Below are 11,663 nucleotides of genomic sequence, written 5' to 3'. Positions count from 1 at the left end.
AAAAAAAAAACTTTAACTTGTTATACACTATTGAAGAAACTTCGAAGGCCGTTTAGAGATAAGAATAATAACATATCCGGTTTTTATATTATTATCCGGACAAAATGAAAGAAAATAAGAAAATTGAAGAGAAAAATTATAAGAATAATACCAATAATTTACATACTACGTGCACTATAGATTATAATATATGTATATATATATATATATTATGTATAGGTAGCAGTCCAAAACAATTTTTGTATAAACCATTTAGGTAAAATATTATAATAGAATAAGTGGGCACGCGGATCACGTATACACGCCGCGATAACACATCTGGAATTAATCGGACCAAATAAACATCGTTTCAACCGTAAACCACGATTCACGCTTTAAGCACTTTCAGGGAGCTAAAAAATACGTGGGTGCATATTATCGTGTATATTTTATACGACTACTTCCTATATATTATATTTATTATATTTATGAAAGCATCATACCTATATAAATATAACATGCATAATTCATTTAGTTAAACGGCTAGACAGTGTATAATACTCGTAGAAAACGACAATAGCAAAAAACGCAGTTCGATGGAATTATTCATTCGGACGGTGGTCGAAACCGCAAGTGACCACGAATATAATAGACACACTTTACATAAACGACATTGTACAGCTGATATCTAGGTGCCACTGCGAGTTAAGTACTTACTCTACCTATAACACTGTAAGTATTATTATATACACGTTAATCGGCGGTGGCAATTCCCACGGTTCAATCGCCGCCGCTACATCGTCACAGGACTCTACGTCTGATAGTTATTGTAAACTATAAAATCTTAGGGAAATTCAATTTCGACATACATATTTCACTGAACGACCGCAATACCGTGTATAAAAAAAAAAAAAAGGAAGAGCTGCAATATCATTGTCCGTGCATGTGTATACTTCATTATTATAATCACGTGGAGAGCAAAAACTCGTATATGTACGTATATTATATAACTAAATATACGCTGTGTAAACGTTAAGTATTTCGATATAATATGTAAATATAATAGGTATTATATTTACATATAAGTATTTAAATAATTTTTCGATAATTTAGACAGATTAAATTACTTTCTTTTTTTATTAAATTTATATTGATTGCCAATTTTTCGTGATATTATCGATAAAGTCATAAATAAAAGTTGCGTTTTGTTAATAATAAACGAACTGAAATTTGAATAAACCATAGTATACAGTTTTTTAATTTGTATATACACTTTTTTTTTTGAAAAATATGTATTTATATAATTTTTACAATAAATTGTTTGAATTTTAAAAGCGATTATTATAAAATCTTAGTTACCATTAAAAATAGTCAAGATTTTTTAAATAGAGCACAGTTCTTTACGAAGTTTTTTTCAATGTGTGTTTTGTGAATTTCAGTACAAATCTAATTCGTTTTCTAACTGTATACTAATAACTATACCTTTTTTACTGCTACAAAAAAAGACGACCGAAAAACAGTGTATAAAAAAACACATCAGTGTAAAACAAATAGCTTCGTTTAGAATATAAAATTACCAGATAAAACAATTTAGTTTTTACTTTAATTGTTAATGGTCTACTTTGACTTAGTTATTTTCCATTGACCTGAGGTAATACAATAATTGAAATATTTTTAAAAATTATCATATTAAACATAGTAAGAATAAAGCTACAAATCCGGATAACTGCAATATTATCATGGTTTAAAGTCGTCTTCAAAAATATTTAAAAAGTTATTTGCTAAACAGTAAAATTATCATAACTTCAGAGACCAGTTCAAACTTCAATATATATTGTTTTTATCAGTATAATATGTAATAATGAAGCCATTCTTTCACAAGACAGTCAACTATAGACAAAATAAAAAAATATTTTATTGAAATAATGATAAAAAATTGTTTACAAGGATTTCATTTTTGTTTTAAATAGAAACTAGAGACAATTTTAATGACACTATGCACCTTCCCGCGAAAAAAATTAATAAAATTCAGACTTTTGACCTCAAAACTGCGGTAGAACTAAAAAATACTCATGGATTATTTGTTAAGTTTATTAAAAAAATATTAATGTGAAAAATGTAAAAAAAAAAACTTTAAGAGCGTAAAAAAAATTTAACAATTTTACAGTTACAACTTAAATAATATAAAAAATGTTAAAAATCAAACACTAAAAAAAATATGGTAAAAACATAAATATATAAAATAATAATGAACAAGACCATATTTTTGTATAAGAAGTATAATATATTCGCAAAATAATAGCAAAAACTAATTTTCGATTTTTATGATGAGTTATGAAAATGGGTTTTGTAAGGAAAATGGTGAATCACAATTTCTCAAAAATAACATGTTATCGTCTGGTACCAATTTCAAATTTTCGTAGAAATTCTTAGACTTAGTACAAAGATAAGAAGTGCCATGAAGGACACTAGAACTATGGAACAAATGATCTATGAGTAGTCTGTAGATGAACGTAAATATTCTAGAGTTTTAGACATTCTATAATTTTTTTAATATTTTAGCTCTAGATTATAATCAAATTATGATTTTGAAAAAATTTATATGGCTATTATGATTTATAAATTATATAGTACCTAAATTATTTATATATTAAGATATTATAATTTGTAAAAATTGTTGAGATGTAATAAGCATTAAACATTACATTTTATATTTTAAACTGTACTAGATGAGATTTCCATATTGTTTGGAGGACGAAATTTAAAAAAATAATTACGTCCATATAACGCATACAATTAATGATCTTTTAAATTGAAATTTGTCCAAAATGTTCTAATGCACAATCGATATTGATAATACTATATATTCATATTATATAGCTTCCACCACTCATTAATGGAACAAAATAATTATTACTTGCTTAATTTACCTTTTTAGAGGACTCAAGTGTAATATATGCTTATGTATAATAGTTGTTAAAAATAAAAGAAATGAATAAGAAGTATTTTTAACTTACATTGTCAGAAAACAAAATAATAAATAATATATTACTAAAAAGTGGATACTGGTATTGTGAATACCTACCAGAACTCATTGGGTTTCTTTATTATTTTTTGGTTGTTATTTATTCCTAGACAGTAAACTCAAATAAAATGTATCCATTCATTAATCTTGATAAGCATTTTCTTTAATAATAAACCTTGTACCTAACCTTAAATTAAATATTCAGAGTTCAAATTCAATGACACTCGTGACGGTATCGATGTATTATTATATTCAAATTAAGTGTTGACACTTATAAAATAATTGATTTTATTACATTTAAGATTACTTTCAGTAATTTTTTTTATCTCATATTTATTTTATTCTTGTTATTATTGTATAGTATCATATTTAAGAATAGACCTTAACAATTAATTTTCTAAGTAAATAACTCTTTTTTAATTTAACACAAGAATTGTTTTATATCAACATAATAATTGTCACTATGATTGACAATAATAATTATTAATTATTAAATAATATGTGATACGGGTACATTAAACATTATGTACAATTAAAAATATTATAATATATCTTAATTGACTATTCTATATTATAATATAGAATAGTGCAATGTTCGGTATTTTAATTTTTTAACTAAATTATATTACTCAGAAAACGAATTAAATAAATGCAGCTGATTATATGAATAAATTATACATCGTACATCGCACTTGTCACCAACTTACGGCACTTAAACCAATTTTTTGTACGTTTTATTATTCAAAATTAGTATGCATAGAGAATACTACATAAAATATTCAAAACACTTGTATTATTTTCCTAAAAAAATATATCTACATATAAATTTAATAACGTTTTTCATCTGTATATGTAGTATTTGAATTTTAAAAAAAAGTATAAACGTTATTCGTGTTTGTAATTATCTTATAGTTATTTTGAGATAATAATCAATAAATAATAATACGAATATTAATCATTCGACATTCAACTCATACGGATAATCTATACCTATTTATAAAAGGTCATGTTTGTGCGTGTAAGCGATGGACTGACACTCGTGGTTTTAAACTTCTGTGTTTAGGCAATCATATATACCCGAAGATGTGCGTCCCGTAGCCAATTTTTAGATTTTACACTTTAAATAGGGGCTCACGAAAAACGAATATATTTTTGATTGTGTGTATAGTGTTACCATTAATTACAGCTTAGAGAATTTAAAATAGTTACTACGATAGAATATAATTTTAGACTTGTATTTTATGTTTGATCAAAACAACCTGAATAACTGCGAAAAATGCACGTGCATTTAATTTGTCACGGACAACGCCGTATAGGATCTGCTATGTAAATATAATATACATAATATTCACAACGAATAACAATATGTTTCGTGCGTATTTCAATTCACTTTTTGATATTATATTGTAATATGCTGTATGTGACATGTGTACCTATATATTATGATAGCCCTTATTTTTTAAGTCACAAATTGTTGATCTCTCGCCCACTCATTTTGTTCATCATCATTACTATAAAGAAATAATTTTTGTTAAATTTGGCTATTATTACTCACCCACTTTGCGTGTTTCAAAGGGGTTAAACAATTTCAAAATAGGATAGTTTTGACATATTTTGTGTATAATTAGAAAAATATTGTACTTGTCGTAAAAATGTATTAAACTTCAATCATAGATTATTATATGCTAGTAAAACTAGCACTTGTATTTGTATACAATTTTTCATAAATCTATTATTTCTCAAGAAAAACGATAAAATACCAAATATTTCATTTATTTTAAAAAACTGATTTTTTACGATTATTTAAATGTATTAGAACAACGGTTTATGATGGGACAAAATATCCTATATAAAAATGATGAAACACTATGTATATTTATGAACTTAGATCCTGCCTATACTTTTCGTATCTATATTAACTATTCAATTCACGAAGAAGCTACTTTTCCAATTTTTTTATGTCTTATTCACTTTTGATACAATTATTATCATGTCATCGCAGCGTCATATAGAAAAGGCTACTAAATACATGTCATATTTCTCCCATCATAGTTGTAGTATGACTTCTATTAGATAACGAAAATAAACGTTCGCTGGTTGATAATTTGCCATCAAAGCATCGAACATACGAGATGTATGTGCCGAAAAAATATATTATATATTATTTAGAGTTTAGTGTGATTTAGACAATACAATATAGTAACATTTTTCTAATAGTTTTAATTTTATAAGAAATATTATAATAATTTAGAAAAATCAAATAATAACATGTTTCATAATAATATGTATACAATATTCTGCAGTAGATGAATTTATTAATAACAAAATGTATTTATAGATTTTTATTTTACTTTCTTATTATCGTAGGTACAACACACATAAGTACATATAGTAATTACCTATAAAAATGTATTATGGCAGGACTAGGATTGGCACTACTGCTTGGTAGCTGCAGCTAAAGTTTAGCGGTAAGATTGTCGGGCAATCAGTTTATGGGACTCTTCCAACAAAGACTTAAGTGCAGTTCCGGGTAAACGTATATACTGGCTGTGAACAAATTTTATAATTCCACCCTTTACAACCCTTGTATCCATAATAAAAAAATTAATTATATTCAAAATAACACCGTTAACTTTTTTTATGATATTTGTTAAAAAAAAAAAAAATGTAAGACATTGGATAAAATAAAAGTTATTGATTAATGCTTATGTCAAGTAATGCTAATAAAATAAACAATAAAGAAAAAATGTGTGAAACAAAATCGTAGTCTTGAGTATAATAAATTAGGTATTTTACAACTATTTTTAAAAAGTTTAATAATGGCTCAAAAATGTAACTTTAGATTTAAGGCATTTAGGTATGCGTTGAAACGTGTGCATGGACATTGTTTAAATTTTGCTAATCATGATAACGGAGGTAATCTTAGATGGTAGTAAAAATATTAGCCATAGTCTCGTATTAAACAGAAGTACTAATCAAACCTTTTCAAAAAGTATTATTTTATTTTATATTATTATTCCGTTTAAAACTAAGTCGTGGAATAGCGTAAAACGAAAATAGGTGTAGTGGTAAAGTCGTAAAAACGGCCTATCGCTCTATGAAAGGTACCTTCTTTGAAGACAACGACATAATAATGTACACAGAGCCCGAAACATATTAATTTTAAATTCTGAAAATATTATAAAATACGTCATATTCTACAAGTCAAGGAGATTTTTTTTTAATATTATAATATGGAATATTAATTTTTGAGTTAAATAAAAATATAAGTTTAAAAGTAAACGTCTTTTAGTTAAAAACAGGCTCGACGTCAAAAAATATTAAATTGATAAATTTTGTGATACGCTCCTCACGACGCAACATGCATAAAAATAATAGCGACAAAGTCGCTCCGCTGTACAATTTTAGATTTCAATTTTTACTAAAAATATAAATTTATACATAATACCATAACAATAAACAGATCACTGTTGTCAGTGATGAACCTAGGATTTTAATATAGTAGTTCTCTTCACTTACAAGAGGCCACTGTATAGAAGATTTAGGTAAGTAACCAATTATGCATTATTAAGTCGCTCGCTGGGACAAGTGTAAACGGGGCCCGCGGTTACCTTTTTTTGTTGTAAACTCGACCCGGAAAGTTTAGGTATTAAAAATAGGTAGGTTATAAATTCGGCCCAATAATTTTGATCAATAAATAATATTATTATATTATAATAATTTAACAATTTTACTTATATTTTTAACTTTTTACACTAACAATTTCGCTTATATTTTTTGTACTCAACACTTAAATTAGATCCAACATTGAAATATTTTTTATACATTTTTACAAATTGTATAGGTACTATAAATTATAATATGAAAACGAAAATAATTTTTAGAGGATATTGAGAATTGCCTCCTCGTGGTAAGGTTAGTCCTCGGGGCAATGCTAAAGGTTCTTAAAAATATTATAAGAAAGTTATACGTTTATTTTTATTAGGGCCGACGTTACACGTCAATAATTTTTACCTATAAAACACGGATTGAGTTTACAATCGCCCGCTCGCTGCGCTCGCGATTTATCTTATTTATGTAATATTTTAATACCAACATTTAGTATAACTATTGTAGACATAAGTCATCTAATCTTGTTTGTGCTATGTTGCTTTTTATGTTCAATATTACCAAAATTGATTGCCGATCATCAGTTATAGTCGAGCAAAGATATATTTTATTTTTATTTTTTATGAATTTTATAATTTATATTTTTCTTTCTGCAGTTGCACTGCTGACTGGAGGTGTATAGAATATTTTATACAAAATATATAAATATTTGGATATGAAGAAACCACGTCTCGAGATATCATGAACTTCAACACTTAATTTAATTTTAATGGTTTAGTTTCATTATGAACTTGATGATAAACCAGACAAAATGAACGGTATTTCACTTTTATAATAGTTCCATATCCATTTCATCTATGTCAATTTCATAAAATCATGTTAAATGTTTAATAGAAATAAGATTTTCGACTGAGTTTTCTTTGGATTTTGTACTTCAAATTATTTAACAATGTCAGAGAAATGTTCAAAACGATGTTTTGAGCAATGTAACAATGTATTTGTTAATGAATCCAAAATAACAAAGTATCGTTATGTATTACATTTAAAATTGTCATCAGCTTTTTCATTAAATATTCTATTTACCGTAGATACTACGTGTTATATACAAAAATAATCGTCTATAGAAAATAAAAAAGGCGTTAATTCCTAATATTCACTGGCCGTTAAGAATAATGAACATCACACTATAGCTGGCTAGTAATAAAAAAAACGTTGTACTCGTCGTCTGGAAGGCATCGGACGAAACCAGAATTTATTTCATTTGCAATTCAGAGTTCAAACGTCAAACACCACGCAAGGGTAAATGGCTGCAGTCTACGAATTAACCAACATCAATGAAATCGAATACACCGGACCCACTGTTGTTATTAATGAAATCATCGGTAATCGTATATTATCATTATCGCAATACAGTGATTTCGTGCATTGAAGATACGGCAGTTGACGAACCGACGACGCACGTAAAATTGCTGTTCTTAGTGGAATCCGTCGGATAGGACGACAGAGAGAAGGTATTATACCCCCGAGAAAGAGGAGGCGCGGAGTCTGGCGATAAGTCACCAACGCGCGTCTTCCGGCATCCCGCGGTGTGACGAGTTCGCGGGTGTCACGTGCTCGGTTATGGACGCGTTGGCCCCCTGTGCATGGCGGCCAGCCGAACGGCACCCGCCTTTTACGATCGCGCGGCCCGACGGTGACACGCCCGACACGGTGGCTGTATTATGAGCGGTACCGGAGTTATAGCAATCGTTACTAATTTACAAGAGATAGACAATTAATCGTTACGTAACGATGCGACCGACTGCTTGATGGACACGGAAACGTCATGGATAACGGTATAGTTGCAGCGAAAATGTACTGCATCGCGCGTACAAAGGTATAACGACAAACGGTATAAAAGTTGGCGGGCGGCGACGAAGAAGCCGGACAACAACGATAAAAACATTAAAAACGTACTAGAGCGTTTAACGTCGAGTGAGTTGCCACGAAGCAGTGGCACATCACTAGGACGCGTGTCAAAATAAAGACGCGCCGGTGTACGAGGTTTACCTGCCGCGACACGGCCGAACGCAATCGAAGACGCATAAAAATAATACGGCGATCGATAAGGCAGTCGATCAGAATCGCAAATGGTGTTTTGCGATCGTACAAAAATACGATGTCGGTGTCGGAGACATCTCTCAACGACATAAAAAAAGTTAAAGTACAAAAAAAACTCGTGTGTGTGTGTTACCAGTACGCGAGCGGGAAGTTAAACTTCTTTTGAACGGTACTCACTGAGTGAGTGAAAAAGAAAGTAAGGCATGGATAGAATGGGGTAATGAGGATAATAAAAAAAGAAAAGAAATTATAATACGTAATATTATTATTATTATGTGATATTATGTGTATGACGTACTGATACGCTTCGCACCGCCGCCCCGACGACCGTATGAAATCATCTCGGACGATCATTCCGTTTTTATCTAAATATTTATCTCATTAATATTATTGTTGAGTATTCTTTGTTTAATAACCCAACCAAAAATACTGTCGCTTAATGACACAGCCCATGTTTACAAAATACAGCTACGACAATCCGCGGCTGCGCACAACGACATGTCCGTGTTTGCGTTCGTACGGCCGTCCGTTCGCTTTTTTTTTTTCCTCACTACCCTGCGTAAAGAAGTTTAACTTCAAAAAAAACAAATCTCGTGGATTGCGGGAACACACAACCGATGGTCATGTGACAATGTCTAGTCGCAGTGACACGGCGGTACTGAACGAGATCCATATATAATATATATATATATACATCCTGACTGCAGCCGTGATGGTGACGATATATATATATATACATACGTATGTATGTATCGTGTATCAAAATACTGTGGTGACATCGCGGACATCGGGCCACGGACTATATGTGATATTAACGTCAATACGTCATTGATAACAATAACAATAATAATAAGCACAACGGAACGATTACAAGGTGACCGGCCGGCGTTTGCATCACCAGCGAAGACGCGCGATTTCGATGTGATGCGTCGTCCGGTAATAGTGAATTTGACGGGCCGTAGGTATTCATAACTAAACTGATGACGCCGCCAATAACTCACGAAGTTGACTCATATGTATATTTATGTGATGGCAATGCAAATTACGTACCAAGACGTTAGATGAATGGTGAATCGTCGGGCGGCCGTACATTTTACGCACCAAAACGATATGTAGTTTTGAGTGTACCAAACACTCGTCACTCGATCTACACTAATTAATTTTTAATCATATGTATATCATTTATTTGTTCAATATATATAATAAAACTTTTAGACGATTATAATCTTCAAAAGACAACATTCTTAGTGAAAATATTCTTAACATAATGGCTAAGACTTCGCGAAAATTAGATTTAGTATTGTAATTTTTTCTTTATATCAATGTTTATATTTTAAAAAAAGTAGGTTTACTACTCAAGTAGGTATAGCTAGTTTTCATAAAAAAAATTCGTATGTTTATTAAAAAAAAATTCTACTTTTCTATAACTGATTTTCAAAACACCCCAAAACTTTTTTCTGTGTACGTCCCTGACACAATCGCAGTGGATAATTTAAGGGTGGTCAGAAGTACCTGGCCCACCTCTCCCATTAGCTTAGTGCCTATAATTTAATGTAAGTTCCTACACGAAACATAGCAGGTAAAGATATCCCATTCGTATGTTTCATTACGTAAAATATAGTTAATACATCTGCAGTATCATAAAGCTTTCCTACAAAAAAAAATACTTAAGTATAATAAAAACTAGGTACTTAATTATATAATTTCCAACACAAATAATGAAAACTTAAAAATGATTTTTCTAATACCCAAAAATATACTCCTACAGTGCTACAGATAAATTACAACATTTCAATAATGTGCCTAAGAAAAAGAATGTCCTCCCTACTTTATTCAGACTTACAATAAAAAACTTTGTTTAATTTTGTTTGTTTTTGTGTTAAACAAAACTTCTTTAATCCAATATTTGATAATCAACGAGTAATGAACTAATTTTAAAATTAAATAATGTTAAAAACATACTTACATAGATATTTTTTAATAATTTTAAGACTAGTTTTCTGACACTATTTGCGTCTAAATCACGAAAATTGGTAAGTTATTTTATAACTTAAAATTTATAAAATTTCGAATTATATTGGTTAAAGTTGAAAAATTAATAAGGTCAAGGTCAAGGTTCCTCATAAATTGTTTATACCACCATAGAATATTGATATATTAGAGATTTATACACATATTTTTTTAAACATACATGTTAAGTTAAAATTTTAATAAATTAGGATGTTTAGTTATTTTGTTGATATCTAAAAAAATAATATTGGCAGAGACTAGAAACTAATTTCCATTATGCATATGTTATTATTTACTAATAATAATATATACAAAATATATATTATGAAATTTTCAACACGTTTAGATTAATACTGAGCTATTAATATATTAATTATACAATAAACTTATTTACATTATTTTATGATATGTTTGTATTGATTTAAAAGTTGTCTTATAATATTCATGACAGCAAGTAATATAGTTAATACCCAATAATAAAAAAAATAATAATATTATAGTGATATTGATTTCAAAAATTATGTCAACCTATCATATTACTAATAGCAATATAAATATCCTTAATAAATGCAAAACAAAGAACAACTGTGAACACAGATATTTTTCAAAATATATTTATAAGTTTATTTTATATCATTATTATTTATTAGTAATTTCTTAATTCGGCAGGAAATAATAATTTTGTCAAAAATCATCTTGTATATTATATTGAGTATTTTTAAATTCTTATAAGCCAAAAATACCGATTATACTGTAAAACGGTATGAATATTTTTAATGTTTAAATAGCTCAAAATTAGTCTAAATATTTTGAAAATAACACATGGATATGTCATACAAATGTGCATTATGTATGGAAATTAATTTTGTATTTAATAGACAAAATTGTCAAGTAGTATCTATGATTTATATTTATAAAATATGAGAAAATAACTAAAATT

This window comes from Rhopalosiphum maidis, chromosome 2 (assembly GCF_003676215.2).
Source record: "Rhopalosiphum maidis isolate BTI-1 chromosome 2, ASM367621v3, whole genome shotgun sequence".
Taxonomy (NCBI): Eukaryota; Metazoa; Arthropoda; class Insecta; order Hemiptera; family Aphididae; genus Rhopalosiphum; species Rhopalosiphum maidis.
Note: the sequence above shows the minus strand (reverse complement) of the source record.